The sequence below is a fragment of the Osmia bicornis genome, unplaced genomic scaffold (assembly GCF_907164935.1).
Source record: "Osmia bicornis bicornis unplaced genomic scaffold, iOsmBic2.1, whole genome shotgun sequence".
Taxonomy (NCBI): Eukaryota; Metazoa; Arthropoda; class Insecta; order Hymenoptera; family Megachilidae; genus Osmia; species Osmia bicornis.
Window position 1 is genome coordinate 39,872 of NW_025791355.1, and position 6,364 is coordinate 46,235.

Genomic DNA, 6,364 nt, shown 5'->3' on the forward strand with positions numbered 1-6,364 from the left:
GTATAGAATTGAATGAGTTCTCGTGCGGACTGCCGAGCCGGTCGGACGTGTCGCCCGGAGGGTCCTGTGGCCTGCCAGGCATCTGGCATTGTTGGGCTGCCTCGGTCCTCGTTCCGTGTTTCCTTGGTTTTTCTCTGGTTTCTCCGGTTTTTTCTTCCGGTGCTGTGACGTCAGTGATTCCTACAATTTCGCGGCCTCTGCGGCCCATGCTGTGCTTCGCGGCGCCTTACGATTACGTGGATACTAAGTGTTAGGTTTCTATATTAGTGCATGCGTACGCGATTCCTTCGTGTCTCCCCGTAACCTGTACGATTCTATAAGTGTAATGCAAGTATACCAGTGCTATGAAATCACTACTCCAATGCTCATGATCGCAAATGTGCTTGACAGCTCCATTCCGTGGCTGCGAGTATTGCTCTTCTGCCAGTCTGGTTCTTGATTCTTGTCGTCCTGCATGACCCTGGGACGACTCCGGGGCCGTCTGGCGACATGTGCCCGGACCATTCGATCGCCCGACCTTCACCGGCGTACATTCACCAAGGATCTCGAGTGCTATGGCCACTGTTGATGCTGCCCCCCCGCCCTCCCCCATCTTGGCGACTGGCCAACCCTGATCTGTCTCATCGAATCAAAAATGGCATCCCCTCGGCCCGGCCTACGAGACGAGAACTGTGATACGAGGCTTCGAGGTTGTTGGATACGACGAGTTGTTCACTGCTGTTACAATGGTACGTTACTACCACGCAGAGAACCTAAGGTGGGGTAAGTCCGAATTAGGAAATTTAATTCAAATTCCAACCTCGAGCCGGGTTTCAATTTCAGCCTTAGATGATGTTAATTGATTGATTTATTGACTGATTGACTAATCGATTAACTAACCAAACGTAATCCCGGGCAATCTGGCTCGTTGCCTGTCAGACACAAATTGGCAATGACTTCCGGAAGCAATTGCTTGCACACCAAGCATCGGGCGGGTTATCAGAGGTCTGCAAACGACTGTTTTAATATTAAAAGGAAAAGGGAAAAAAAATTTATTTTATCTTGCGTGACTGAAGACAGCCTCAAATACACTTATGTTCCATATATGCTTTCTGCGATCTTATGGTTCGCCTGCCTGATCAAAACTAACACCTGAATCCGCGACAGCCATCACACATGTTTTTGGAACTCCTGTCACCTCTCCCCTTTCGGCCGTGTGTAAACTGGACGCGGAGGAGTTTAAATCAGGATTTTCCACACACATGTGGACCTACGCGTAGAGTTCAGCAACCACTTTCGGTCTTCTCCCCAAACACTCTCCCCTCACACGCAATCGTACCTTCTACTCGGTGCTCTGGCTTACTTAACATCGCTATTACTATTTCCTTTACCCACCGCTCCTAAAACTTTTAACCGCAGCATCTAAATTAGCACCTCATTCTCCCTAATCATCCGATTTCTCTGGTCTTGCATAATCACTCCTATGTATCTTCGCTTCTTTATTTTATCACGCCTCTGCACGTACGGGGTGCCGGTCGAGATCTTTCGAGCGCAGTGCGCTCGCTTGGGCGCATGTGCGCTCTTCGCACGGGTCGCCCTCTCCTTCCTGTGCCTTGGATTATGCCGACACGGACATACGGGGTTGGAAGGAGGTAATCTCTACAAACAATTGCATTTCACTTCACCCGCCGTGCTTACTCACCTGCCACGCAACCATTCATTAAGTCCGTAACTCCGCAGGGAGCGCTTTAACCCTTTAAACGTACTTGCTCATCGACACATATTCTGCTTACTCTCTCATGCTCCCGCCTAGGCCCACTCACATTGTTGCTCTGTTCCCCTTTCTCTCCCCTCCCCCTCCCCTTCCCCCCTTCGCCTGTCGGCTCCCGGTCACGTCTCAACGCTCTCCCCCCTTACTTCACACTACACTTTCGCCTTCTGCGCCCCCTCTCGCCCCCCTACGTTCCGCCACACCACGCTTTTGCCTTGTTTTGCTTCCATTTTAGTACTTGCACTTGCGACTCTCGCGGTTCTCAGCATTTCGCTCGCTTCTCTCCCTTTGTTTTGTTCTCTTGCACTCTCACCCACCCTTTTTCCAGTCTTATGTCTCTGCATGCATCTCTGTACCTGACAGTGAACTCACTCCTTTCCTTCCCTCCTCTTTTCCTCTTCACTCTCTCCTCGCTGCCACCGTCCACGCATGCACCCCCTTCCTTTCCTCTTCCCTCTCCTTCATATTTGCATGCGCGCACCCTACACCCCACGTTTCTCCTTCCATTCATTTCCCTACAACGCCTCTGCCTTCCTCCCTTACACTCACTCCCCACCTTCTCTTCTATCCCTCTCGCCCTCTTGCTTCACCTCTGTCCTGGTCGTACCTGGGTCGACGGCCAGCCTTGACCGGCTCTCTGCTCGCAGTCTTCGACACTCGACACTCTGCAGTCGATCGCTGTGCGCGGTCATTCACTCGCTCCTCCTGCTCTCACTTTCGCTGATTGCTGTGTTTGACGGGCTGTGCGGGCTCCCTCTTCCTATACTACATACCCCTCTTTTGTTTTGCGCTTTCTAATCATCGCGGCATAAAGATATAAACTGACCGGAATCAGTGATAAACGAGGAAAAAAAACGTCAGCCGTATGCAACGACGGACCAACTCTTCGTGAGCATTAGAACCAGTGGTGCTCTGGCAAACCTGAATTGTGATAAGCTGTGTTTAGTGAAAAACCTGTCAACAGTTGATAACTCCAATCAAGTGAATCAAGTGAATTAATTCGCATTACATACATACTAGTAAAGTGCAATGGCTCAGCTCAAGCTCACCTCCCTCACACCAGACGGGCGATTCAGCCAACTCTCAGCAAGCAGGGCAAACAACATCGTCGAACGCAGAAGAACACGACGACAACAAACCGCAGAATACTAAGGCTGTCACCGACTTGCGTACCACAAGCACGTTATGGGCAGACTGTGGAGAATCTGCGACACGGACTCAGACTCTGAACATGTGACGGACAATTGCGTCAACAACAGCAACTCAGATGACGATGTCATCATACTAAGTCCGGAAACCTGTCGGAACTTTGAAGCGAGCTTCGAAACCCAGTCCAGCAAGGCAAGCAGGGCTCGTCAAGTGGCGCGCATCGGCAAAGAACGCTGACGTCCAGCTGCACGAGCCAATCCGTCGCCTATAACACTACAAACAGCAAGCATCAAACCACTCCACGTAGGAACTCTGGCTGCGAGCGCGTAGGCAGCAGGGCAATGGCGCTGATCCTCCAACAAGGCGGTCCACTTTCCTCACAGTCGCGCAGGTGCACGCGTCTAACGATCGGCCTCCGAACACAGCAGCAAACTAACTGTGTTCTCCACCTCACCAGACGCCTCAGCACGAAGGATTTACCAACGCACGAGCTAACGAGTTCTTGCGCAAACAAGCAAACAACGACTGTTCTCCCGCCCCTCCTCGCAGCTCTCGTAGCTTTTCAACGACAGGAAGCGACACGATTTTCCAGAAGAACGGCAGAAACAGTACGAGCACGAGCCTACAATGGGAACGCTTCGATGCTGAGCAGGTCTGCCTGGACCTAGAGTAGTTGTTCTATGCGGATTCTAAATCACTGGCGCCAGCATTTTTTGTAATTTGACACTACAGCGTCAGCAGAAATATGATACCCCCCCACCCCGACAACATCCACCCCTCTCCCCACCCTATGACCTTGAACTGAAATTTGACCCCACCGTCAGCAGAAATATGATCCCCCTCCCCCTCCCACACCCCATAACCACCCCCTCAGCAGAAATACCCACCCTATGACAACCCCCACCCCATAACCACCCCCTCGGCAAAAATAACCACCCTATGACAACTCCCGCCCTATAACCACCCCCTCGGCAGAGATACCCACCCTATAACCCCCCCCCTCAGCAGAAATACCCACCCTATGACAACCCCCGCCCTATAACCACCCCCACAGCAGAAATACCCACCCTATGACAACCCCCGCCCTATAACTACCCCCTTAGCAGAAATATCCCCCTCTCCCCTCCCCTCCCCTCCCCTCCCCTCCCCCCTCCCCTCTCCCATGACCTTGAACTGAAATTTGACGCCATCAGCAAAAATATGATACGTCCTGACCTTGAACTATTTTTGTCTTATCGGAAGACGACACAAGGCCCCACCCACTTTTCTACGTCTTGGAAATGAGATTTTTGTTGGCGCAGCAAATCTGACGCTGCAATTCGCGACTATAGAAGGTAGAGGTTTTGCTCATGACCTTGAACGAATTTTTCTACGTCTTGGAAATGCGGTTTTTTTGTTGACGCTGTAGAGTGAACAGCAATTAAACACTTTCATCAATGACAGCCCCACTTTAATAAAATGGGAGAATATTTTGCAATGTGCGTGATATGTAGTTTGACAATTGGAAGTGCAAGGCTACTTAACGCGTTTGTGGAAAAGAGAAATGGAGGCCACGTTACTGCAAGAACTCGAACGCATCACCGAATTATTGGCGCAGCGGGCGATAAACATCAATACTGAAGATGAGCGTTGTGATTGCTTGATCCAATGTGACCAGTGCATCGAATTGATAGACGAACGATTACAAATGGGAGACGATTTATCAGTCGAAGGATGGCGAGATATAGAAGCATACAAAGAAAGAATCGACGCCATGCGTAGGATATTGTATCGTGACAATGATCATCCTAGTGGTCAAAAGGCAATATTACTAAACGAACTTGCTTGTATAGAACAACTTTTGACACAACGTATTGCAGCCATAAGTAGTAACGACGACCAAAACGCATGTCTGGTGCAATGCAATCAATGCATTGATTTAATGATAGAGCGATTGCAACTCGAAAAGGACTTATCAACTGGTTTGAAAAATAGTTTAACAGCCAGGATAGCGAGATTTAAATCGTTAAGAGCAGAGTTACACGGATCTGTAAAATTAGGCGAAGGTCAAAGGAGAACAGATGCTGAATCACATGCATCATCATCTCTTATCTGGGAGAATGTAGAATCAGCTTTCCATAACCGGATAACTACAGGAATTATAATCAACACCGAGCATATTGAACCACGAAACTTTTTGGAAGATGCGAGAAAAATAGTATTCCAACATCTAGCGGAAGTTTTCCAAAATCATTCGTGCATAAAAGTGAATACGGTGTTGTATGGGGAATTTACCGCTAATAATAAAACTGATGTGAAAAGTTTCAGTGTAAGAAATAAACAATTATTTCTACATCAAACTTGAACGATTGGTATGACAAATACGTTGTGAACTCAACTTTAACACTGATGGAAGAATTTCAGGAACGGGACAGTGGTTGGGCAATATCGAAAATTCTGCATTTGATGTTAAATATCAATAAATGCAATCCGATGCATGCTGGTTGTTACACCGACATACCAAAAACAATCAAGGACAAAAGAGCGGTAGTAAATGTGACAGTTGACGATGATACGTGTTTTGTCAGATCGATAGTTGCAGCATTATATCCCGTCCATGTGAATGCAAATCGACCATCATCGTATCCCAACTATGACACCGTTTTAAATTTGGAGGGCATCGCATTTCCAATAACCCTTAATCAAATACCAAATTTGAGCGCCAAAACGATGTATCGATAAACGTTTATTTCTGGGACTTGAATGTGAAAAGGTGTGCTCCGCTCCAACTCACCACCAACAAAGATTTCGTCACGTTAACCTGCTGATGCTTGAAACGCCCAACCGTAATGTGCGTCACTTTGCATGGATTAAAAATCTTTCCCGGCTTGTTTCAAACCAGCTGAGTGCACATAAGAGTAAAACTTATATTTGTGACAGGTTTGTATCATGCCATTACGATCTATTTTAGTGTATGCGTTTGTTCTTTTTGTACTAATGCAGTTACTTTGTTTATATGCAGATGCCTTCACTACTTTTATGCGGAAGAAAAGTTATTGAAACATACGAAGGACTGCATGAAGATGAACGATTGCGCAATCATTCTACCATCGAGTGAAGATAAAATAATAAAGTTTGATAATTTTTGTCACCAGAACGTCATCCATTCATCGTGTACGCCGATTTCGAATGCATGCTTAAGAAGGTTAACAGCAATCAAGGACACTGCAATGCATACCAGCAACACGAAGCATACAGTGTGGGATATTATTTCACTGTTCATACAACGCATCGGTGTGCGAGTATCGCGCGTATCGGGGTCCTGACTGTGCTGAATGGTTCGTGAATGAACTTGAGAACCTTGTAAGAAAAATTGCACCATTATTTAATACGATTGTGCCCATGACAAATTTGATGGGTGATGAAAGAGAAAATTATATGAATGCAACGCATTGTTATATTTGCGAAAAACCGTTCGACATCAAC